This window comes from Apteryx rowi, unplaced genomic scaffold, assembly GCF_003343035.1.
Source record: "Apteryx rowi isolate R43461 unplaced genomic scaffold, aptRow1 scaffold_156, whole genome shotgun sequence".
Lineage (NCBI taxonomy): Eukaryota > Metazoa > Chordata > Aves > Apterygiformes > Apterygidae > Apteryx > Apteryx rowi.
The window spans coordinates 556443-583066 of NW_020447819.1; the positions used below are offsets into that span (position 1 = coordinate 556443).

The window sequence follows — 26624 nt, forward strand, 5'->3', positions numbered from 1 at the left end:
AAAGCAGAGCAAGAACGGACAAACTTTCAGCAAGACACAGTGATTGAATTGCAATTAAGATCCTCTTTGACTTTTATAATTTGCAGAGGAAGGAAGAAACAACCACCTTCAATAATATACATGATCTCAATGCTCAGGAAAGCTAGAGGAGAGACACTCACTGACTGCAATAAGCCTGTTTTCCTGTCTTTTCCCCCTCCCATGTAGCAAGGCCAAATGCCTATTAACATTACTGATTCTTCTCAGCTGGTTAAGTAACATGCAGAGGAGGTGCAGACTGCTATCCTGAGAGGGACACTACTGCTCTTGTGTTGAATTTACTTGCTGCTTGGATTTTTAGTCAGAAAGGCAGAAATACCCTATTTGTGCACAGCTCCAGACTTTGAAGGTAATTTTTCCTGACATGCCGTGTTTGATGGAGAATGACATAATTCTACCATGTTGACAAAATCATTACACTGAAACAATGCACCAAATAAAACCATTTCTGATAGCAAAGCATCTAAATTATTTGAACTAAGGCTGTACAATTTTTCATTCTTTTTTGCAAGTAAAGCATATTTACACACTAAAAAAAAATTAAAGTCTCTGTGTGTAAGTTAGGGACTTTCTATTTGGTTATTACAACATTTCTAAAGCTGCTGCACTCTTAATTAGATAACACCTTGCCAAATGTTTATATGCAGAATAAAAATTATTACAGAAAAAAGTCATGATTAAACAATCAAACTCATTAGAGAAGATTTGGTTAGAAAGCAAATGCAGCACTACAGGAACTGATAGTTACTGTAGGCACCCAGTTTTTCAGACTGCCTGTTTGGAATAGCATGCATATGTGAGAGTAGTTAATTGTTCAGAGCATTCGTTGGCCAGATACAAGGTGATTAATTATTAAGATGCAGGACCAGGCTGAAAAGTGGAAAGGAAATACTGTGTCAGAAGTAGTTGAAAGGAATGACTTTGAATCTGTAACGGTTCCGTAGTGATCATGGCACAATCTTTTAAGTGATCAATATAACAGTTTGCTTACAGGAACACTGCCTCATACCAAACATCAAACTTCTCCCCAGCCTTTATTTTATTCCCCTCCCTAGCCTTCTCCCTAACTTCCTTTAACTCACTTCAATTGACTTCAATTCAGTATACTTTTTCTATTCAGGATAACACTTTAATCATACTTAATTCTCAGCATCCTAACCCAGATATTAAAATCCAGCATACGTTTCAGTGCCTGAATACCTGAGGACATATCTCTCTCTCTCTCTCCCTCCCTCCCTCTCCCTCTGTATATTCTCTACAGAAACAGTTACATACATACACACATAAATGTGTTTGTTTTGCAGTACTCAAAATGGAACAAAAAGGTAAAGACAAAAGAGAGATGTTGGCAAAGCCTTGTCTGGAATATCGGGAGCAAGTCTGATAACTCATGTTTTAGAGAGATCATCTCAAACTGAAATAGGTGAAATTAAAGACTACAGATCATCAGAAGTTAAGAGTTTTATCTGAAAACAATTGACAAAAAGAGCCTGGCTTGCAAAGCCTATAGAAACAAGTTTGAGAACTAGATAAGGCTGCTCTTCATAAATACACCAAACCACATGCAAATTTAGTCTAGAAATAAAGAGAGGGCTCCCAGTGACAGAAGTACTGGGGACAGTCTTCCAGTAGTAGTTGGGAGGAAAATAAGGAATTATTTCTAAAAACTGAGCTAAGTGACTGCAAATAAAGTACAATATAAAATTCTGCAGTGGTAGGAAACCAGATTCACCAACTGGGCAGTCTTCTTGAAATTCTGTGGCCTATTTTTTGACATTGCTAAACACGCTGAGCTTCCAGGAAACACGTTCAGGGGTTATCCAATGGGCAATGGAATAAGATGGCCCTCATTGCAACATTAAAACACAATTTCCAGATGATAACGGTCTATATTGAACCTCTTCCCTTTCTCTGTATAATTTCCACTTGGAAAAATACATAAGAAAGTGCAAACATGTAGGAATTTGTTTACTTCTGTAATACATAGGCTATACACATATGGAAGGGGTATAGATACAATTAAAAAGAAAATATCAGAAGTTTAACAGTGTGATTCTCCCTAAAAACTGGTTTATAAAATAATTTACATCTGTGCAAACAGATATTAAATTCCCAGTGGCATTTTGTAACCACTTTTCAAAGGTGATAGTGATTATACATGAAGAATTGGCATAAAAACAAATTGTGTCTGACTTTATAATACGTGAATGCATAGCATATGTTTAAATATAGACTCTACTATAAATGTTTACCTTTGTGTGTAAAGATAGGTGATATAATACAGTGTATCAATAAAAAGATATGTGATTGTCTAAACAACATACTAAACTTAGCTGAAAGTTTTTTTTCCACAGAAAAACAATCTGAAAGTCCTCTATATAATCTGTTCTTTTCTACTTTTTTTTTTTTTTAAAAGAATTATACTCCCCTGGTAAGACATGAAAGCACTAACTATACGAACTCATAAATCTTTCCTAAGATGATGGTAATTATACATCTGATAAGATACATAAAAACACTAGTACATAACTGCTAAAAATGTAACCACATTTAGTTTTTTGGCACAAAGCAAGCCTGGCAAATTTATATAAATCAAAGTGTTAACAGCTGGCATAAAGATAGTATTATTCTCTACATCTGCAATCCTCTACCTTTCAAAGGAACTTAATAGCAACTCAACATTTTCTAGAACATATGTCTTGTTTTGTTCCTTGTCAGGAGATTGCTATTAATTTTGGGCAGGAAAAGGAAAAATGAACACTTTTTACTAGGATGAGGGTAACCATTAAAAGGTTAAGACTCCAAATTCTAATAGAAATATTGGTTCAAAATACCAATCACTGAAAAGAAAAGATATAATACCCCATGGGGCTTGTGACCAACCAATAAATGCCCACAAGGGAAGGCAGCTCAGAGGGGACCGGCATGGGCAATGTGCCCACGGTCCTTAAGGAAGGATGTCAGGAGTGACTGACTACAGCTATTGCAAAGAAAGCTGAATTTATCTCAACAGAGAGGGGATCAAACAGAGGCCTTTATTTTAGATAAATGGCTACATCAGTTGAGTGGATCAGCAGGTTGTATAAATGTTTTTCCCCTGAGTTAACCCAAAGAGTGTGAATGTCTTCCTGAGTTAGTCTGATCAGCATGGGTGGGAGTGTATATGAGGCTCAGCCCAGCACGAGTATAAGAACTGAACCACTAACAGAAAGAACTTTGAAGAGAGCACCAGGGCAGGGTTGAGGTGGTTTCAACCCATGTATCCTTTCCAGCGACTGTGGTCACCCAGTGTTGTGACAGTGAGCATATAGAGACCGCTAATGGGAATCACACCTATACTGTGACTCAATTGTATATTGCAATTGCTATGTTCTGTTAAGTGCCATAAATTGCTGGGTGACTACTAAATCAAAATCCCATGTAACATCAAATATCTTCAAATGATTAAATCTGATATTAAACATTACACCCTCCACATGTGGAATATCTAAAAGAACCTGGTTCAAGAGTATTAGACTCTGACAGAGCTAAGCAAAGCATGTGCAATGAGAAAAATTCATTGATGTTTCATAAAATCGTAAAAATATGATGTAAGCTAAAAATGTATATTGATGCACATTCATCCAAACCACTTCTATACAAATTATTGTAGTACTAGTTCAAGAAAGCACAGAACCATGTGCTCAGCTGCAAGCACATGCTGAAATTCTACCAAAATCAGAGGTAAACAAACTCTGTGCTGCCTTCATGCTGCCAGGCAGTGCTGATGGACCAATTGCTACTGATTCAAATCAGCTGCATTAACATTAATCCAAGAGTTTTACAACTCCTTAGTATTCTATCAGAGGGTTGAAGGCTCTACATTTTGTTCTTATTTCCCTCTAATAAAGAAATTCCAACCATTCTGCCACAGCCTGCACCGCTGCCTGTCAGCCCAAACCTCTGTTTGGAATCTACAGCTGGTGCCCAACTCAGCTGCTCTTTGCAGCTGGTTTACTTGCAATGGACAAACTTTAAGAGCAACTTTTTAAAGAGAATTGTATCCTTTTAATGGGAAGATGCAATACAGCTTGTGACATTGTCATCTTTTTCCTTTGGTTTTTGATATCTAGCACCCTCCTTGGTCTTGCCTCTTTTTCCATGATTCTGACTCCTAAAAAAAACAAAGCAAAACAAAAGTTCTCTTACCTGACAGGGTGGCAACTGGAGTCAGCAAAAGTATTCTGCTGACAGACCACAGAATGGTCTTTTGAGAAACAGGAGGCAGAGTATTTCTCCCGCTAACTGTAAGATTTACTCACTGGTCTGAAAAAGTTTAGGTCTCTCAGATCCACAAGGAACAGCCTAAATCAAATCCTTTTTTCTTTTACACTCTGCTCAGAGAATGACAGTTGAAGCTAAGAAGGATATTTTATTTCTGTTAGTAAGGTGGCAGAAAGCAAGCCTATTAGTAATATCAAAGCTCTTGTTCTTCTGAGCTGCAATTAAACAGTGAGTTGGACTTTATGCAAGTGAAAATAATTAACCAAACCATAGGGTTAAATTAGCACCTCAAGAAACTGAACGGGCATGTTCCAGCACTCTACTATCTGTCTTCTTATTTATCTTTATTTCACATTAGGATCATATCCTGCTGGTAACATCTAGCATATTTCTGTTTAAATTGTTGATATGAATAACCAGAGTTGTTCTTGTCTTCTTTCGAAACAGTAGAACAGATTTTGGCTTGAAAAACTTTCAAAATGATGCGCACATGATGTACGCACTCCTGGCCTTCCACGTTTCACTTGTAACTGCCAATTCCCATCAGCCAGAAAATACCATTTGGGATCATGCACTGGCCAAATGAGACCCAGAATTATTGACATCAACACTGTCTTAACACTCTGAAGTTATCTTTTGTGGATATCTTTAAACTTCTTAAACTATCTATCATGTTTCAGCATGACTGACTATTCTTCCTGCTACATCATCAAGATGGTCTTCTATCGCTGACAATACAGGTTTGATTTTACATACCTACCTAGATGTTAATGCTGGTATCTGTCCCTGAATGTATATTTAGTTCTCGGCATCTCAGAATGAATCTCTGCTTGCAACAGAATAGAAGTATCTTGACATACTTTAAATTTTCAGCAAACGAAAAGGAAGTAATTCTAGTCAGGACACTTTTTTCATGAGTTAAATAGAAGCTACTTGAAACATCTCTTTACTGAAATGTTCATTCTAATTTACATGAAACCCTCAAATGTTTATAAAAGTGTTAATTATTCTGAACTAGTCTCACATTTGACAATTGCTTCACTGTTCTTTGCCCATTTCTTTAATCCTGAAGGCTATTTAAGAGCTCTGGTTGTTTAAAAAGCAATGGATGAAAATCTCTGTAAGACGACCCTTCATAACTCACAATCTGTATCCCTCACCTCTTCTCTTCTTGATATATTCATACACTTATCATTAAATTACTTCTAATGCTTGGAGAAAGAATACCTTATTTTTCTTGGTCACTTGAATTTAATCAGGCCAGCAACTGATAACTAAACTTAACAGAGACTTGCTGTTATCTGGGATTTCAAAAGGGTTTTTTTTGTTCATCAACAAGCATTCAGCATTCAGGCTGTCACAAGCCATGTGCCATTTGCAGATAAGCAGATTACCCAATTAATACATTACTAGAATAATTACACTAAATCAATAAGTGTTATTTATGTATTACTTCTATAAAACATCCTTGGAGAAATCTTCCATAGTGATTATATTAAGTCAAAACTGAAACCTGCTAATTCTGATTTCTCAATGGGAAAATTTCAGCAATAACCACCTTTACTGGAAAAAAAATACACAATTTTTATTGAAATGCATACATAATTTTGCATAAGATGTTTTCTGTTTTCTTTCTTTCTTACTTTTTTTTTTTTTTGACTAATAGTATGAATATGTAGAAGAAAAGAACCATCCTGGAAGCATTTCTTTTTTTTTTTTTTTTTTTTTGAACAGACTATAAAGTAACTAGGAGGAAGAACCTGACTTTAAAGAAATTCTAAAAGTAGAAGCTACATAATGTGAAGCCTTATAAAATTCAGGCTGACTGATGACAGCTGCACACAACATAGCGCAACTCCCAAAATTTAAAAGGGGAAATTATCTGAAAAAATCACTCGACAGCATCTATAGCTATAAGAAGAAAAGTGAACAGATTTGTAATTCACTTATTTTTGTAGTTAGGAACATTTAGTAATTGGAAGGAGGAAAACAAACATGGGAATTTAGACAAAAGTTATGTCAAAGGAGTGCAGGTGGTGGAAGAACATAGCAGTACAGTCTAATAAAACATGTAGAAATCAATTCAGGCACATGAAGGTAGGTGGTGCTATTTCAGATGTCACATAGCATCTTCTGGTCCTCCAGCTACTGCTCCAAAAGGGTATGGGTCTGTCACATTTGCCAGGCCAGATACTACAGAGCTTCTAAAAATGGCACTACACATCTACATTTAGGTACCTAAATCATCTATTTCTACCTATAATAGTTATCAGGTACACATTTAAGTACCTGAATCACACCTTAAATGCTGGAAGATACAGTCCCTGGGGTTTTTTCTATGTTCACCTTCATTTGTCAAGACTGCACAAGACCATAAATACAAACAACCGGACAACAATTCCGACACCAAGTTTTTCCAGCAATTTAAGTTTTCAAGAACTGCTTTTCCTAAACATGACGACTTTAATTAGAAAGACACACTGTCTCTCATTAAACACAAATATTCAAATAGAAGCTCGCTCCGCTTCCTAACAAAAGCAGCTCTCAGGCTGACAATTGATAAACAATACAACTGTAGAAAGAGCTATTCCACACCGTTCCTCTGCTCAGGACATCCTTGCTACCTTTGCAGTAATTTTAGCATTCCTTGACATGCCAGGCCTTCAATTTCTACAAAACCTCTCTTCTATTCCCCTAAACTCCCATGGCACTGAAGTTGCCTAGCAGCAGGATAATCCAGCCCACCATAAATTCAAATTTGATAGACACTCTCATACCACTGGACACAGGGTAGCTTCTTCACACAGTGCATAAAAGCTGCTTAAGCAAACACTGAGCCACTCAGATCTCAAAGATTACATTGGTCTTGGTAATTAAAGTTAAGAGTAGATATTTACACTCAAATCCTATAATACAGAATTTTAAAGGACAACTGAGAGAGACTACATCTTTTAAGTATTTTAGTATTACATTTTTGTATTCATTCCATTCAAATCAGGTTAGAGATGACTTTGCCAGCCTCACACCCATTCTGTTTTAAATCTTCAAATACCCTCCAGTTTTAGCTGCCAAGAAAGTAAAGGTAAAAGGCAGTTTTTAACCTAGCATTCACAAGAACATCTCTCACAGAACTCAATGTATATTAGACAATTTTATCACATTTGTAACAATGATTCTTACTCAAGAATGATTATATTCTCAGAAGGAAAAAAATGTCATAGATAAATGCCAAGGCCATGGAAATGGGGGTTCAGAGCTGAAATAAATCAACAAACAGAAGTGGGTCTAAAGTTGGCAATGTTTTCTATGACTAGGTCCATGGCGTACACATAACTCCAATGAAAGAAACAAGATGTTATTCAGGGAACACATCTGTACAAACTCAACTATTTAAGCTATTACACATTTCACCAAAATGTTCCTTAAGGTCTCCGTACCAATCAAAGAAGACCAGCTCTTCTTGAGTGGAGACAGTAGAGGAAACTTTATATATATATATATATATATATATACACACACACACACATATATGTGTGTGTGTGTGTGCACGCGCGCACACGTGTGTGTATAAAAAAGATTACTGGAATTACATAATAAAAACTATATAATAAACTATTACATTATTTATATATTCTTATCATATGCTCTTTTAAGTAAACTCTGATAAACACATTTAACCTGGCTCCCTTCTAATTAGCTGCACCTTACCAAGTTTTGCTGGAAGAATGCCAAATCACTCCATTAAGAGGCATTATTAGGCATTACATAATTACATTATAGAGAGGACACGTGATCACAACTTGCAAACAATAACAATGACGCAGTTCTACAAAGTCTGTAAAAATGCTTCAGAAGTTGCTAGATGAGCAAGGTCTTGAAAGCAGATGTGGTTACAGTGATGGGTTAAAAGGCATTACTTGAAGCAGCCAAAATGGTAACAACTCTGAACAAAAAGTAACATGCACTCGACTTGATGGCAAAGTGGGGTATTTACATACAAATCTTAAAATGTTGACTCTCAAAACATGAGAAAATCACAGGAGAACTTTTAGTGACTGGGACATTTACGGGCCATCTTCCTTCTCAAGAGTCTCCCAATGTAAAATCTCAGTGTCATAGGAACAAAATGGGAAGAACAAGAAAGAAGAACTCCAGTCAGGTATTGCCACTAAGGTAACAATTGTCTACAGAATGGCACTCAGGAAAATTAACCCAAATTTAACTGGACTTGTCCAAGTCTTTTAGTTCCTTTGCAGACACCTTCATTTGGGAATAAAATGAAGTCTTAATTTGGTTTAGCTCATTTTGCTTTCAAAGTGAATTAAACTAAATTCACTGGAGGCCATTTTAATTATGAATGGAAGTGTGCACACAGGGATCTGGTGGGATTTAAGCCTCTCTCTTTAAATTCCTACATTTAGTTAAGTTACATTAATTTTTCTCAGTATCCTGTGTAGACAAGCCCTGAACTGATATATTAGACGTAGAAGTGGAAAAAATAGAGAATGAGGAAAGCTATGCTGAAGAATCTTCAGCCAACACATTAAACCCCCCTGGGAACCAGCAAAGAAGTGCTGTTATCCAAAAGAAGAGAAGGACTGTGTTCAATTATTTTAAATTCAGTTTTAGGAAGAGTATTACCCAAGTTCAGAGATCAGCTGGGAAGTACACAGTTACATTTCAGTTTTCTGAAACACTGTTTATTTAAAGCTCTATTTTCTCACTTATTTGAATTCTTTGAAGCTAAAACTATTGATAAAGGACTCCGCTGAATCATCTTTTGAGAGTAGATTTATTCAAGAATTAGAGGTTATAACCCTATATTAGCGGCTAATGACTAAGATAAAATAAAGTAGAAAAAAAGACTGAAAGGATCATGCTGTATTTAAAAGCTATAGCACACTTCCAATGAAGAAACATGGAAAGCTGAAGACACCAAATACCTTAGAATACCTGAATCTCCTGAAGATGTTCAGAAACACCTGCAAACACTGATATCAAAGGCTCTGAGAGGTTCTCTGTTTGTACTCCCCCACTGATGACAGCCTAGGAAAAAGCACAGCAGCAGGGCTGTGCTGGATGCACATGCAGGGGGCTGAATTCAGCTATTCAGACGGTGCTTCTGCCCCACTGTTCTGCGGGAACGCTTTCACAACTGTCTTTTCATGGAGCTTCAGAGAGATTTTGTAACACTGATTCTTACTCAAGAATGATTATATTCTCAGAGGGGAAAAAAATGTCATAGATAAATGACAAGTCCATGCAAATGGGGGGCCAGAGCTGAAATAAACCAACAAAGAGGAGACAGCCTTTCCAGGTAGGGATCCTCTACGTCTTTCAGTTAATATTTTTTCAGGGTAAAACAAGATCATTGATATCATGTTTTTGCTTTCATACTGAACAACAGATAAGGAGCCTGACCATAAGACAGCCTTTCCCTCATTTTATTCACAAGAGCTCTCATAGTGTGCTAACTGTATTCTGGCAGGAAGCAGCAGTGCAAGAAGTAAATGTAAAGCCACTGATGAAAACGGAATTTCCCCAAAACAGAAGAGCCTCCATTTTAAATCAAATTCAAGTATCAAATATGCTTTCACTTGGGGGAATGATAAGGATTTAGGCAGTATATTATTGTACTGTATTGGAATACAATAATCAGGGTTTCAAATGTTAATCTGAGGCTTAGTATTAAATGCACAACTTCATTAAGCAACACTTACACACACCTTTTACATTGGAAAATATCTCTCTGGAACAGAATATAAACAATATGAACATGCTAGCTTTTTTCCTCATTTAGAAATGTTTCCTAATTTTTTCCCTCATTTCCCTCATTTATGAGTTTTTCCAGATGCTGCAAGAAAAAAAATTGCTTATAAATATTGAACGTATTCCTCCAAATATGTCATCCTTCTTCCAGATAAAGAAGGTATTCTGGCCAAAACTCTAATCTTGTACAGTTTTCTCTCACATACACATACTGCATACTCCGCAAATATGCATGTATACAATTTACTTCAGTATGCAAAAAGCAAGATGTCTGAAAAATCATTACCGGATATATAACATGCAGTTTCATTAATTTAAGTTTGTATTGCATTAAAAGTGTAACACTTAGGCTGACGGGCACTAGGAAACCAATGTAGCTCAGCAACCAAAACCACAAAAAATGGCTTAGCCACTTGCTGTTTCTGGTATTTTGAGTTATTTAGCACCCTACTTCTACATTGCCAATTCTAAAATTAATTGTCATAGCAACAGGAGTCTAAGTCTTCATTTACAATGCAGATAATCTTTTAGATCATGTTTCTCATGCATAACCCCTGAGCTTCTGATTTTCAATTTATTGAAGTAAACTTTTAACGGAAGAGAGGAACCACACACAGACAGGTATGACGCATTGGCTTGCAGCGGTCAGGAAGCAGCTCAACCGCAACCTCTGCTTTACAGCAAGCTATTTCCCCCAATACTTTCATTTAAGAACAAACAGCTGCTGCTGAAAAGCCAGACTGCTAAGATTAGTTCTCTTGTTAAGGCCACTTACTCCTGAGCCATAAATAGCTGTATGGCTGATTAAAGCTACCTTTAAGCAAGTTTTTCATTTGACTTACTTTCAACAGACTTTAAATAAGATTTCCTTGAGGCATGTGTCAGATGCGCATTATACCGCTGGTTTTTGGTGAGGAAAATAATCCATTTTTGCCACAGTAGAAGGTACAAATAAGCAAAATTGTGTCCCCTGAGAAATCTGGAAAAGAAGAAGGCAGGATATTAATTGTACTTATTCTGCATTATTTGAAAAATAATAATGATAATTGCTAAAAAACAACTTTGCCCTTGTCCTTAGCAGCCTACTGAATACTCTTGATGCAGATAAATTACTGCATGCAATAATTTGCATTAAAAAGATTATTTGAGCACAGCCCAGACAATTAAGAAAAAAAAAAGAATTCTGAATGCAAAAAAACCACCTTCCTATCCTAGGTGAAAATGGTAATTCACAATCAAAAATTCCTCAAACAGTTCTCTTTCTAAAGGTTCATCAAATACAACTTTATAAGTTTCTCTTTTCATAAGCTATCAAGACCTAAGGTAATAAACTAGCAAAGAGTTATCCAGGAGAAAAATTATCTTAACTAATATAGCTATTTTCTGCATGGAAAAAAGGGACAATCGCGTGAAGAAACAAAAAAGGAACACTACTTTATAACAAGGGCTATTTTTTAAGAAATAGAAATAGATTATAGGCAAAGGTAAATGCTATTTCTTAAGTATAATTACTATTGCTTGCAAGTACATAATCCAATTACTATAAGCTTTACCTTATTATTTTAAAAGGCATTTAAGATCAGTTTTACTGTCACTATTTAATTCATTCATAAAACTCATACACTTGCAACTGAGTCCAGCCTTATCAAAATCATTATTTAGCAGATACCTGCCCAAGCCTTTTCATTGTGGAAAATATTCTTTCCAATGATGCTTTTAAAACAGGAATAAATTTAATAAAACCCATGATTTTTAAGAAACTGTGAGAACTAGAGGTAGTAAAAACAAAACATTACATTATTTCCTTGTCTAACACATGCACAAATAACTGAATCTCAGTTGATAATACTCCTTATGCAAAAAATCCAAATTGTCTGTGCAACAACTCAACTTGATGTAATAATTACTAAGAAGTGTTTGTGAGCTAATATATGCCATGATATAGTTTCATGCAAGAGTCATGATGCATCTCAAAGAGTTATCCTCAATTCTTTGTTGAAATTTATTCATAAATGTACTACATCACAGACATCCTCGTACGCAAGTTTAGGTTATCTTAAACTTAAAACTGACAGTAAAAAAAAAATAAAAAATAAAAAAATCATACATTGCAAAGGAAATAAAAGCAGCAGTCAGAAACTGCAAGCATCTATGATTCTTATCGTTATCACCCTCAGAGAACTTAAGAAATCCAAACTGGAAAATCCTCACCCACTTACAGAAGTAACTTTTAATAACTTTAACACTTTCAAGGATACTTTCAACTGCAAAGATAACCATCTAATGTGAACATGCCTTAACAACATTTCCATGTATACAAAGTTGACAAAATGATATATCTACACTATGAAACTCTTATTAGATACGGAAAAATAACTGAAAACTCTGTTACACAATCTTCAGAATCAAATGATTTCTTTTAGCGATCATTACCAATAGCTTTTATCACTGCCCTGAAAATAATCAAGCAGCCAGGGGATATTCCTTTTCCAACCGCGTATTAACAAACAACTATTGAAACATTCTTATATTTCTTCTGTTCAATGCATCACCAGGACAGGAAAGAAAAGATTTAAAAAAAAGATCCTGTCTATCCATTGTCTACTTACTTCTTCAGCTGAAAAAGGAACTATATGCTGGCAATACATACATCTTTTAGCAAATCAAAATGTAGCACTTAAAATATGCATAGATGTTAGAAGTTATTCCATTTAGTTTGCTGTCAAAAATAAGTGATCTAAATGATTACTATGGATACTATGATTGCTAGGACACCAGGAAATGCTTGTAATGTAGCCCAGCCCTTTTAGGCATTTCTCTCCCCTCTTCCCCAATGTAACTTTAAGGATTCTGTTCTGAGCAACACTGATAAAACTAATTCAATAAAAGTAATTTATCTGTTTCATCAAATGATATCTTTTAACATGATAGTTCGCTGTAAAAAAACTACCTTATTCGTAAACTACAGTGCAACTTACAACAGCTAATGCTATCCCTGCAAAACATTTCTCCAGTCTTTCTGGGAAATGCAATTCTTCTTTACAAAAGACAGTTAACCTGACTAGTGTATGGGAGATTATAGTGCTAATCTGTGTAGGGACTGAACACAGAGGCTAACTATAGTCCACTAAAAACTTAATTTTATTATTATGAATGGCCCCGCTGAAGGAGCCTCTTCCCTTCTCTTTCATAACAAACTACTGAGTAAACACAGGCTAAGGTTAGCTTTTGTGAATACCCACTCTAAGATCTACTCCATCCACTGTGTTCTCCTGTTTAGTGGGCCAAAAAACTGAAGAATGGTCCCCATTTGACCAGAATTTGGTCCGCGATAAATACATAAAATAAAATTATCGTTAACTATCAAAGGGTTCAAGGCATAGAGTGATATCAGCTGCAATTTCTTTGCAATTTTGAACAAATTTTGACAATTTTGAACTTTTTACATTTGCCTGGTGCCTGCAATAACTTGTGTGTGAAGTTAGCTGAGAAAACGTGAATGTTAAAGATGTTAGATAAATATTTGACATGAAGTACACAGAACTTGATCTTAAACAGGTCTTTTGAGAAAAAGAAAGTCTTTAGCAAAATCAACTGAGGCCAGGTCACTGAGAATTTCTTCAATAGGAATGAATATTCACAATACTTTTCCAAGTTTTTCCCTATTTTTGCCTGATACTCCAAAGTAACCACAGCCTAGGAGCTGAAGAAGGTTTCATCCAGTTTTCAGGAGTACCTTAATTCTGAGACTCTCACCTAATCCTTGTCCTAAACTCAAAAAAACATTTTCTCTTTCTGTTTCTAACATTGGAATGAACACACTACAATCTCCTCAGTAGCTTAGGGCCAGCAGCACAGTGTTGAAACCCTTCTCTATGAATCATCTGTTGAACCTGGATGAACATTTCTCAAAAAAAGTCTCAAACATCCAGTCACTTTAATTACTTTTGTTTCAGGCATGCAATTCAGAGTAGTTTTAAGACAACCCAAAGGCATTATCTTTTATAATAACAGCTTTGTGTTTAGTTTCTGTTAAGACTAGGCTTCTTCAGTGCAAGTTCTACATTCAGAACAAGGTTCACCAACAGTTACGTTGCTTACTGGTTCTTTGCAAAGATTTAATTTAGCTTTCCTTTGCTTAAGCAGCATATGAATGAAGAAGAGACTTCTCTAATAATAAGGAAGTAGCAGTATTTCAGAAGTGTGAACTGATACAAGATCATCTGAAGGAGAAACTTTTTGTACTGAAGTTGGCCACCATCAGTATTTAGGTCCTCTTAAAGAGGAATGACAAGCACCAAACTGATTATTCTGGTTGTCATGGAAAGTGTCGTAGCCATGTCTTGCAGATGACTATGTTACAAACTGTGGTAGGGGCAATAGGTACAAGATTTGAAATACAGCATCTGTCTACAGTTCACCTACAAATGATCTACAACTTCAGTTAATGTTTCATATTGATGTAAACACTTTTGACAGTTATGTTATTTCCCAGAGCACAGTAGTACTTTGATGATCTAATTTTTCAATGACCAGCTCTTGAATACAGTCTGCAGTGGTAGTACAAACAGTTTTTCTTTTCTAACAAAAGGTACTGGACCTTCATCTCTTGAAATCTCTTTGTAATCAGTGCATGAGAAACATCTTTAACTTCATCTGTTTCCCTAAGTCTCTGTAGTCTATCACAAGCTACTGATGCAGAAAAAGATTCCTCCTCTAAATTAAAATTACATTTTAAACACATAGTGTTAAATTCCAATCACAAAAAACAAAAACAAAACAAAACAAAATAAAGACCAGAATTCCTTCATTACCCTGACTAGCAATTTTTCCATGTGAGAACTGGAATACATCATTCCCCTCCTTGGCTTATGTTGTTAGTTTTACTCTCAGAAAAATGTGTGCAGTGGATTGAACCGACAGGGATATAGAGGCAGAAGCTCAAACTGCATCAAAAGTGTTAGCATTATGAGCTCTGTATGAATAGTCTTACTGGTACAATTCCCCAAGCATACCTTATCTTCTTGTACACAGAGATTAGAGACAGGCTCAAATGCTTAATTCTAGGTCAAGTGCATAGTCCGCACTTGAAGACTTTCAACATATTCTTTTAAAGTGGAATCTTCAGCATATTCAGGCCTTGAAGTATAGAATTTAGCTGCTATTTTCAACACAGAGCTTGACTAGCTGTTGTTCTGCAGTTTGTTTTGTTCCTTATATCAAGGAAAAACAAATAATGGTGATTTTTGCAGGCTTCCCTTAAAAACACTGATCCCACTGATTGGTTCATTCCACAGCTTCAGTGACAGATAAGAGGGGGAACTCACACATCCCTGTAAGTACCTGAAAATCAAAGGGCAGAACTGAACTTCTGATACTCACACCATGTACAAAGAGCAACCTTGGAAGTCCTTAGATGTGTATAATGTAGAAAGAATACTAAGCATCTGGCCTGACCAGGCATTCCCATAATGTTGCTTGAATTCAACGGTAAGCAGCATATCAGCTTACTGTATACAACAGCTAAATAAGATACAGCAGCAGGAAAAGGCTCACACAGACACATTATGCAGCAGAACAGAACTGGTAACTTCCCCCACCCCAGGACTCCCACCCTTGTTTCTGTGAAATCTGAAGTTCTTCAGTTATTGCATTTAGTTTGGAAGGGTAAATTAAGAAGGGCAGAAGGCTTAAATATGTTTCCTACTTAAAACTATGCTTTAATGTCATCTGCAGCATTTTTAGAACAGGTAGAGATACGGAGGGAAAAATAAAGATATGAGACATGGAATCTGGAATGATTCATTTCACAACATTTTGAAAATGCATAATAAGTATAGCAACTCCTCTCTGTGTGTTTCACTTAAACCACGTAAGTAATTGACAGCCTGTGAAGAACCCACTAGGAAAACTGAAAACCATGTGTCAGATACAAATCCAGCGGGAAAGCACCCTTCCCCCCATTTGAACTGTACAGAACAATCTATCACGGAGGCAGTATTAAAGGTCATTGAACAGCTCAGTAGCTATGCTGGTGCCTGAGCGGTCACAGTCTGCCGTGTAGGAGATCAGAGCCTGAATCGTCTACTCTTTCACAGCTCAGGGTACCAGAAAAGCGGTGCAGTGAAGGTCATGGATCCTATGCGTTACTGGGAAAGAACTGGGATATAGCTATAAGCAATGATAACTGATGCTAACCTGTTTAACTGTTCTAAGATACTCATTCTTACAGACTCTGTGGCAGAATTAAAGCACAGTTCCTTTAAACCTATATCCAATTGTTGGAATCTTTGCTTATGTTAAAAATTTGCAAGTTAGTGTCAGGGTTAGGGGAAAAAAACATGACAGCAAGGCCTAAGCATGATTAATCCAATAAATGTTCAATGAAACCAAATTAATCTGGTGATTTAGCTGCACAATACATTTCAATAACGGGTTAATTCTAAAACTTTCTGCCAACGTGGTGGAGACGGGAAGCGGCGAGGGAGTTGTTGTCATTGCTAACTCAACAGGTGACTTTGCAGGGTGGAAAGGGAAAAACGCAGCAAACTGTCCAACCATTTAAGCAAACATCTACCAACTCTGAGTCAAGTCCTGAAGAAATTGCTGAGAGAGGTCCTATTGCAGTTGAAAAGATCTGTTTTGCCTCCTAGGAAAAGAAAAAACAGATATCTGGACCAAGTGAAGAGCAATGTCAAAGAAACACATTAGGCTGAAGGCCTCAGGTCTGGTCTACATGAAAGATTTCTATTGAGAGAGAGAGAGAGAGAGAGAGAGAGAGAGAGAGAGAGAGAGAGAGAGAGAAAGGGGTAACTAAAATGTTTCTTAAAGAGGAGGGGGTATTTCTTTGTGACGGACAATTGCATGAAGCTACAGCTACACTGGATAAAAAGCATCCCTGCTGGTATAAATTAGTTTGTTTGGAGGACTGGTATAATTGACAAAACCATACCGGGGCTGACTTACAAAGCAGTACCTGCAGAAGATGGATTTGCTATGCTATCTCTGCCAGCAAATTGTTTCTAGCAGAGGCAAAGTTTCAGGCTGCCTGATTCTGGCCATTTCTACAGCTAAAAATGCCGTTGAGGAATGAGCCTTGCCAGAGGGAAGGAAGGGAGCTCTGGGGAAGTCAGACATGGCCAGGCCACCCCAGGCAGCGTGTCCAGGTTAACTCCTAGCCTGCTGGTTTAAACACACCCTGCTCTCAAACTGACTGACACTTGTCAGACTGCTGTTCAGGAGCTGCTGAAGATAAGTTAGGAGTGTCAGTCCACTTCGCACAAAGAGTACAAATGAGCTTTATACTGCTGTAAAACAATAGTATAGAAGTGATCAGAGAAGACAAGGCATATACTAAATATATTTTTAAAACCTTGTCAGAAACCTCTTACACTCAAATTAGAGATTATCCTGAGGGACAACAGGAAGAGCTGAAAACAACTTCCTTTACTGAAATAAGCAAAAAAGCAAGCTCAACCATTTGTGCTTTAGTCCTGGCTTATTACAGAGTTTCATTTGTGTCAAGTGACAATGTGAAAGATACCATCCATTTTTAAAAAAATAAAGGCAAAATAAATATTGTACTATTATAGGTCTCTGCAATTGTAATCTTGGAATCTGTTTTTTCTTCATGTTGCAATTCCTCTTCAGACTTATGCTTATACTTATTAGCAAGTTATAAATTTCTTTTTCAAGCAAAATATGTAGTGACATGCTGTCTACTGTGAAGTTATCTTGTTTTGAGAATGGCTCTTCATCAAAACTTAAAGGACATATAAAATGCCCTAAGCAGCCATAAAATCGCTTTCATTTAGTCAAATCAATTTGTCAACATTCTGTAAATTTTCTCTCACTACAAATAACTTGTAGCTACCCATAAAGTCATAAAACCTGAGAATCTCTTTCTTTTACAGTATTTGCTGTAATTCAGAAAACAAAAATAAAACAAGATAATTAACAGGAAATATTGATTCAGGCTCAACAAGGAGAACTGGAAGTTGATGATTCAAGGAAGCTATTATAAGGGAATGTGCAGAAGAATTGTATGCCAAAAAATAAAAATAAAAAAAGCAGCATTAGCAACTAACATTCAACATTTGATGTTAAAATACTGCAGCCTGATTTCTGAGAGATGTGGGACATTTCTGACCAACTTCAGGAGGAACAGTGGATATTCAGTCTCTAAAAGTAGACCATTAGTTGTAATTGCCGCTATTGTAATCATCTATTATTACATTCTATGAAAAGCAAGACACAGTTGGAGTTAAATATCAGTGTGAGAAATAGGAAATTCAGAAAGCCAGAAACAAAACGGAAATTGCTGTTGATCACAGAAAAAAACTGAGAATGGGGGGGGGAAAAAAACCCTCCACCACACTGAAGATAAACGTCTACAGGCAGCAGTTAAAGAAAATAATAATGATGACTGTTTTTTAAGGTACGTACTAAACTCATCTATGAAAATAGAGCCTGTAAACCTGAAAGAAGAACAATCTCTTCTGTAATACAAACTGCCCTTTGTTGAATACTGAAGGGGAAAAAGGAGGGAAAAATATGAAAGAACTTGTATTCTCAAGCCTTAGTCAACGAATCTGATGGCAACATAACTCTGAATAACATAAGTCTTTACCCTGTATTTTTGTCTGTTTTATAATAAAAGAATCCTGGAAAGCATACAGATTGAAATAGATTATTCATAAAATAAAAATTTCTCTCTCATATTTAATGTATTTTTTCTTTATTTTTTTTTAAAGACACATTGATCAAATTCATCTGCTTAGCTGATGATTTGAAGCTAAATGTATACCAAAGCTGTTTGGAAGTTGGTGCTGATTATTTTCTGGAAATCATCTATCATTGCTCTGGACACTACATACTGTTAATTTATTAGAAATTTTTCAAAGCAGCATGGCACAGAATTGTTATTCCTGACTAGCAGCTCTGCTTATTAGCCAGAAAAACAAGGAAAAAAAGAAGGCTCCTGTTACTCCCAATTCAAAATAGAAAGATGGGGAGGTGGATCAGGAATGCTATGATTTTAACAAGGTATTATATGAGATATAAACAGCTGAGAAGAAAAAAAGCAAGAGGAAACACATTATTATTTGATGCATGGAGCGGTCCCAAGACAACAGAGCAGTAGTGATCCGTTAAGAAAGATGCTCAGCGAACAGGCATGACCGCAGATCACATAAGAAAAAAAAAAGAAAAAAAAAGACTTTTCAGATTTTGCTTGAAACCATGCAAAAAAGGCAACTAATTGCACTAATTAAAATGGTGGCAGACCAAAGTGCAAGAAGCAGGGAAACTCGGTCCAGGATAACTCTCATATCCCTGCTTAGTTTTGCAGAAACCTGTTTAAGAAATAATATGTTTTAATTGTTTATATCAGACTCATCTTACCACTATACTAGCCAATCTGTCAGATAGTGAACTTGTGTGATATTCCCTCATCCGAATCAGCTTTTCTCTTATTTACAAATATTTTGGAAAAGTGTCTTGTTTTTCTCTCTGCTAAACCAATCAATCAATCAGCAGTACTCTCCATTTCAGGACAGACAGAACAAGCTAATTTTAGAGCTGCAGTCACTATAGGTAGAAAAGCAAACCATCTGTGGGGATTTTATGAGATGTCAGAATAAAAAAGTACAAGTTGAACTACATCTAGCTGATAATAATTTGAGTTTTCAGGTGCTAGCATCTGAGGAAAAGTGGTGGTGTTAGGGAAATAAGAATGTCACTATCATCAACTAGTCAAATACTTAAAACATGGATCAGAACTAAGCTGGTACCACTATTAATTGTGTTTTAAATAATACAGAGATGGATCTGGTTATGCCATGTAATTAACTCAGAAACTACACAGCAACTAATATTTTCTTTAGTATAACATTAATGCATTCTATGGTTATAACCTATAAAGACAAGAGGCTTCAACTAAACAGAAGAAAAACCCCATCACAAATAGATTTTATCCTAAAAAGACTTAGCTGTAGAGAACTTCTCAAGCGACTTCAAACAGTGCTTCTTGGTGATGCTTTTATTGTCACTAGAATCAAGAGCATATTTAACCAATTGTCATGTTCCATCTAATTATCAAGCAATTCAGCAGATGCTTTGGGAATCAATGAAATACTGTTATTGCAACCTGAGAGACTGGAGAGGAAAGAGCATAGCATGGCTTTACTGACCATGGTAAGTCAGGTGGGTAGGTGGCTGAGAAGATCCCTTTGCCAAGTGCCTCCCAAGAAGGCAAGTGAACTTACAGCACTTATAGTTTCTAGGAGTTTTGTGTGGCTCTGGAACACCTAAGACTGGATGTACTGCATCTTTTCCAGCTCCCAATAGCTTGTCATTGAACGACCCCTCTGGGCAAGAACATAGAGGATATTCTTGTTGGGAGATAGCTTATCCAATATGCAGAAAAGTACCATCTCGAGTAAGGATCAAATTCTCCTCCTTCCACATTTTTTTGGCTGAGAAAGAGAGGACAGAGGAATGTGCAAACATTCATTCCAGTAATATTTCTGTTCTAGAAACAGCTGTAAATCAAGTATATCCTTTTCATGCCTGTTCTTTTGTTTTACTGATTAAGCATCTCAAGCTGCTTGCCCATTTATGACATACTCAGAGTCTAATCAAAGCATTTAACACTATGAACCATTCTCCTTGGTTAAGGTATGACAGAAAACTTTAGGCACAAGTTGGTGTCCAGGCTAGGTGACAGTGGCACATTTCCAATGGTAAATTACGCTTCAGGTTACAAGGAACTCACATGAAGCCTCATTTTAAAATGGATGCTTAAGGAGAACAAGCCACAGCAACAAAGCAGAACAGTGAAAGAGCTTCATGCCCAGGCTAATAGTACCAGAGTTGTATTCTGGATGGGACGTGTGCTAAAAACTGCAACTCCAATTATGCTGTCTAAACTGAGAGCCCTTTTGCAGGCCAGCCCCCAAGGAATAAAATTATTGTTTGCCTACTCTGGAGAGTTTAAAAGTTCCCTGATCTCTCATGCACCAGTGAGCTGTCATGTCAAGAAGTCGATGATTTCCTTTCCATTTTGTATCAGTTTTTAACAAGAAGATCTGTAACATTTGAGAGCAAGTGCTCAAATATGAACTCTTTCATATATGCCTACTCTTTTTCTGAATACCTAAAGACTTAAATAAGCCAAATATGCTGAAAATAGAGTAGAAGTTGATTCTGCTTGGACTTCAAAAACAATTACTTATTGTGTTGTATGCTATATTTGGACACTTCCTCTAAATTATTTTGTATTCTATCTATTTTGGCTGCAAATTGCCCAATGGTTATTAACTCAGCAGCATTCAGGTTGCCCTTCAGTTCTTTAAAGATCAGTCTCACAAAAGAAAAGAAAAAAAGAAAAAAAAAAGCATTACTCAGTATTCAGTAAAGTACATTTAAAATTCATTTTAAAAACTGGCTTGGGATTTTGTCTTCTCAATGAAAATAACTTATGATGTTTACATAGCTACATATAATGGCTGGTTAAGTAGCAGCATGCAACGAGATGTATGTAAAAATGAAGTTTTCCAAAACAGTACGAGTTCTGGGCTCATGATTACTTTCATAGCACAAAACTGGAAGTAAGTTCAGCAAAACATTTCTGTTATATCTCATAGCTCCTTACCTCTTGGGCTGGGTGTGGTGAGAAGTACTGAAGATTAGCACTGGTTTAAGGAGCAGAGCTTTACCTCAGTACAAAGGGGACACACTGACTCTAGGAACCTAGTGCTTCTAAAAATAAATGGTGAGTTGCATAAGACAGTAAAGGAAACATTTACCTCTCTGCAGCCCTCTCCAGTGTTGTTAGTGTTTAGTGCTGTTAAATGAAAGAATACAGAATCCTGTGTGACATGACATGATATAAACTACTTTCTGTGCCTCTGTTCCTTGCTACTACAGCAGTCCGGAGTTGCATTTATAACTGAAGTCCTTGACTAAATGGCAACTAGGCAAAGTCAAGGTTTGTGAGTACTCTGGGGTACCCTTGCAATCCTAGCAGACCTGTCAAATCCCACTTAACACTGAAAATAAGGCTCCTGCTGTTATCTCCTTTCTCATGCTCTCCCATAAGTCAGGCCTGCACCTGACTCATTTTCAGGCTGCCTTCCAAGTCTCTCTCCTTCTCTGACTACCCAGCAGGTTGATCCCAATTTCAGTCCCTACACCTAGCACCTGGACTGGGAAAGAGACCACAGACAGCAGAAGAGACACTCTTGCTCCTGAAGTCTAACTCCTCTGCTGCCATGGCTGTTCATGAGATACAGCGCAGGGGTTACAGAAGGAAAGAAGCAACTATTGTCTAGTAACTATTTATAATGAAAAGATTCAGGGATAGATAGACATTTTTTCAGGCCTCACACTTGGGAGTGTCAGAATCTCTTGGTCTCTGTGAAAATGTCGCCAGCATTGCCACCGCGTTTAGAGTCCCACAGTTAAATAACGTGGCTCTTCTTACACAGAGCACAATATCTACTTGTACCAGTCCAGAGAAAAGAGGATCACCAAGAACTGCTTCATAGTCAAGCCTTAGAAACTGGAAAAACATTGGAGGACAGGAGAAATACTGTTGGTAGAAAGCCTGTCTCTTTGCTTCTTGAAACATTACCTCTCATTCTGTGATTTTGGTCAGTGAATGTTATACCTAGAGCCTAGTTTGTTACTTAGGCCACCACGTAAATTATATCTTGAAGCCTTTTTTTTTTTTTTTTTTTTTTTTTAAGGCCACATTTACTGGCCGCTGCACTGACATGACTCACAATCACCATCACAATCTTCTCTAAATCGGAGAGTACAGCCGTTGAAACAGTGGAAGTTTTAAGATCAGACACGTCAGGCACTGATTTTCCCAGCAAAAGTGAAGATCAACGTCACAACTATGGCAGCATAGAGGATCAATAGTTGAATGATTGAGGAATCAAAATCCCCCTCTCTCTTTAGGATTCAAGAGTTGCTATGCTACAGGTATTGTATTACAGTATGTTTTGGAAAAAATTGCAGGGATCAGTCATCCCCAAACCACTTCCACTCTAAAAGAGCTGCCCTGCTTCACCCCTGGTTTCAGGCAAGTACCAGTAAGGAGCTAGCTACACATCTCCCAATGGTTTGTGTGTATTAAGTGTATTTCTAACTGACAAGACTGATATAGAGTATAAGGTCCAGTACAAAAGATGGTTCAGTGTAAAGTGACAGTGAATCACTAAACAAGGAGGGAGGGGAAAAGTTTACCCTTTGTGAAGGCAAAGGGCCTGTAATTAGTCAAGTACAAAATATTGCACCTGGTCTAATAAAAATACATTTTCACCACTGAGGAATTTAAAGTAGGCTTATTTTTAATAAAAGGAATTGCCAGATCATCTCTCGGATAAAGACAAAACAAAGTAAGTTTCTGGGAGAAAGATTATATGTTTGAATCCTTTAGAGGGTTTCAAACTGAAAACAGAGATTGACTATAAAATCCAACATCCTCCATCAAGAAAAAATGCTCGGTAATGACTGAGACCTAGGACATAAAAAAAATGCAGAACACCTTGTGAGAAGAATTTGTAGCAAACCCCTCACATGTGTGAGAGATAGAGAGAGACAGACAGAGAGCAAGAATGACAGAGCGCATGACAGAGACAGAGACACAGAGAAAGAAAGAGACACACAGACAGACCTCTTTTGGTTTAAAAGCTGATCAAGTAGATAAATCTTTAAAGTAAAGTGCTTTTTTTCCCCCTTTCATTCCTTTACCTAAATGTTATTACGGTTTTGTAAACATTTGTTCTTGCATTGACTGCTTTGAATTAAAAAAAAAAGTTTTTATTTGTATTTTACTTTAACCTGGTTTTGTTAACAAAACTTGGACAACAACTCTAACACAAGACATAACAAGACAACATATCTGTTAAGGATATAGCAAACCTATGACATCTGACACTGGAGCAGTATCCAAAGAGTAACCGGGAGGGTGCCTATTTTATCAGTATAAAACTTGCACCACAGATGTCAGAAAAGACACAAGTTTCTTCCGGTCATCAGAGGCAAGCAGGAAGGCTTTCGGAATGCTACAAACAGTGCAGCAAGCTTGTGCTCCAGAAGGCTGCAGGGAGTTTGCCAGGGGAAGAAAAACCTTTGCATACCAATGATGTAGCTGCAAACACAAAGGGAAGACTTCAGTCACCAGGTCAGCTAACTCAGCGCTTTCTTTGTGTATATTAAATTCTCTGTTAAGTACAATCACTGAAAAGAAAACAAACTTTTCTAATTTCTGCATAAAGCAAAAGATCATTCCTTAATAGAACAAAAAAGCCTTACCAATAAAAATGAATCCAATTATCATTGTTTTTCAACCCAGATAATTTGAGAGGCTATTTGTGAGTTTATTACACCACCGGTGCATAATTCATTTTTATCAAACAGCAACATGAAATAACTTAAGAACACAAAGGGAACAATCACATCTCCTAGCTTCCAGTGAAATATATGGAATATTACTATGTGCAATACACATTTTGCAAAGGATGTTGATTCAGTTCCAAGTTTGGCAGAACGAGACCAGGAATTAGATGTCTGGAACTTAACTATAGTGTGTTTTTGACCCCTTTCAGTCTTGATACCTACTACTTGCCAAATGCCTTTTTAGCTTATAAGAATGTTAAAGATTCTCTAGTCCTCTGTAAAGAATTAACTGCTCCAGAAGAGATTTTTTAGCATCTTACCAGCCTAGTTTGCACTGAAACTTAGTTACTCAGAAGGATTTTATCCTCTCTGGATATAGTTTACAAAGATTTCTAACATTCATGTGAAATCAAGAGTGTCAAGCCTTTCATGCTTGAAATCTACAGAGGTAATTGAAGAAACGTGAAAGGAGATGATTTACTTGAGAAAGAAGTTACTCCCTGTTTTCTCTATCAATATTAGCTCCTTCTTGTTTTAGCTATATAAACAACACCAGCTTCTCAGTCCATATGCTCTCTGTCCCTACACACTTTAATACAACTGAGAGATCAGGTATGGATAATTCTCATCCGATTACACTGAAATTCTTTTTTCCCACCCAAGATTGATAATTCAAGACTACATTAATTTACTCATAACTTTGTGAAACTCAAACTGAGACAGAGTTTGGGTTATAGTTTAGCTTTGCAATGTCAAGAATTCATTATAGAAGCTTTGCAACATCTAGAACAGTAGACATTTTTGTTTTGAACCATCTCCATTTCAAAGGTTTAATAAATTAGAAAACTAGAGAGTTTCTAGTTGCCTCATTTAAAACTTTAGTGCTTCAAGAGAGACAAAGATCATAGTCTCACCATTTTCTTACATTATACCACTATTACATTTGTTGCCTGGCAGTTTTATTTCAACTGCTTCCCCTCCTTCCTTCACTTCTCCCTGTCTGGAGCACAGTTCCACACTGCCCCCAAGGCCATTCCTGCTGGAGAGGCCATGTTCTCATCACCCACACAGCCTATGCTCCTGCCCTCCCTTGTACTGCTGTTGGTGCTCATCTGATCCCAAGGTAAACCAATTCAGGATGTTAAACTTGAAGAAAACTATTCATATTTTTGTAGGGTTCATCTTCTGTGAGTTTATTTTGCAACACTAGCTTGTTAAGGGTTCAGAGAAGTGCCAGTACAGGGGAAGTGGCTTGAGGGGACCAAACTTGCTGTTAGATCAGCTTAGCTGTATCATGGGACTCGCTCAACATCATACTTGCCTTCTCTGCAATATGTACCCATTACCCTTTCCCTTGAATACCTCTTTCTTTCTTTCCTTGTTCCACTGTTATTTTAATCCCTAACTTTATAAAACAATTAAAAAATAATGTTTACACTCATCACTGCCTGCATGTTTGCTCCTTTCCCTTATCCCTTAATTGGTCACATCTATTTAGACATAAGCTGCGGTCTACTATATTGGTTAGACTGTAGACACTAGACTAATATGCACATCTTATTAGGAACAGTAACAACAAAAAACAGAACTGAAATCCTCATAGACTGCATGCTAAATAACTATAAATGGACTGTTTAAGTACAATGAAAGTTTTTAAACTGCGAGAAATGTTTAAAGTATGTCCCTCCTACTGTCATATCTCAATTAATTTCATGTTACAATATATTAAGGCTTTCATAGATAAAGACGAATTTACTCAGAATGATGGACCCTTACTCTAAATTGACCCAGGAAAGGTCGTTGACATTTTCTTAAAAATACATCCTGGTGCCTGGACTGTCCAGATCTTTAAAGGGAGAACACCATGCATTAATATAAAAGCTTTATGTCTCATTCTTTTCATCTGTGTTTATAGCTATCCAGCTTGGAAAAGACACAGCTTTCCTGAGAAGAAGGCATCTTCAAGATAAACAAAAATTTCCTGGAATTTCATGAGAATCAACCTTGGACAGAATCAATTAGACATGAATAAGAGCTCTGACCTATATGCTGCTAATTCAAAATGAGTCTATTTCAAATGTTTTCAAAGTTTAATCTGCAATCCATTTCTTTGTTAGCCTTCTGGAGCAGGTTGTTTCAAATCT

The 26624-nt window shown here is 36.7% G+C and overlaps 1 protein-coding gene across 1 annotated transcript in view; it reads right to left on the reverse strand.

Annotated features, from left to right (window-relative positions):
* The window catches only part of OTUD7A (OTU deubiquitinase 7A), a 161187-nt gene that overhangs the window by 81062 nt on the left and 53501 nt on the right, over nt 1-26624 (reverse strand). The window contains exon 4 of the mRNA XM_026059346.1: nt 10914-11050. The gene's annotated coding sequence lies outside the window, so the exon portion shown is untranslated. The remainder of the gene's footprint in view (nt 1-10913; nt 11051-26624) is intronic.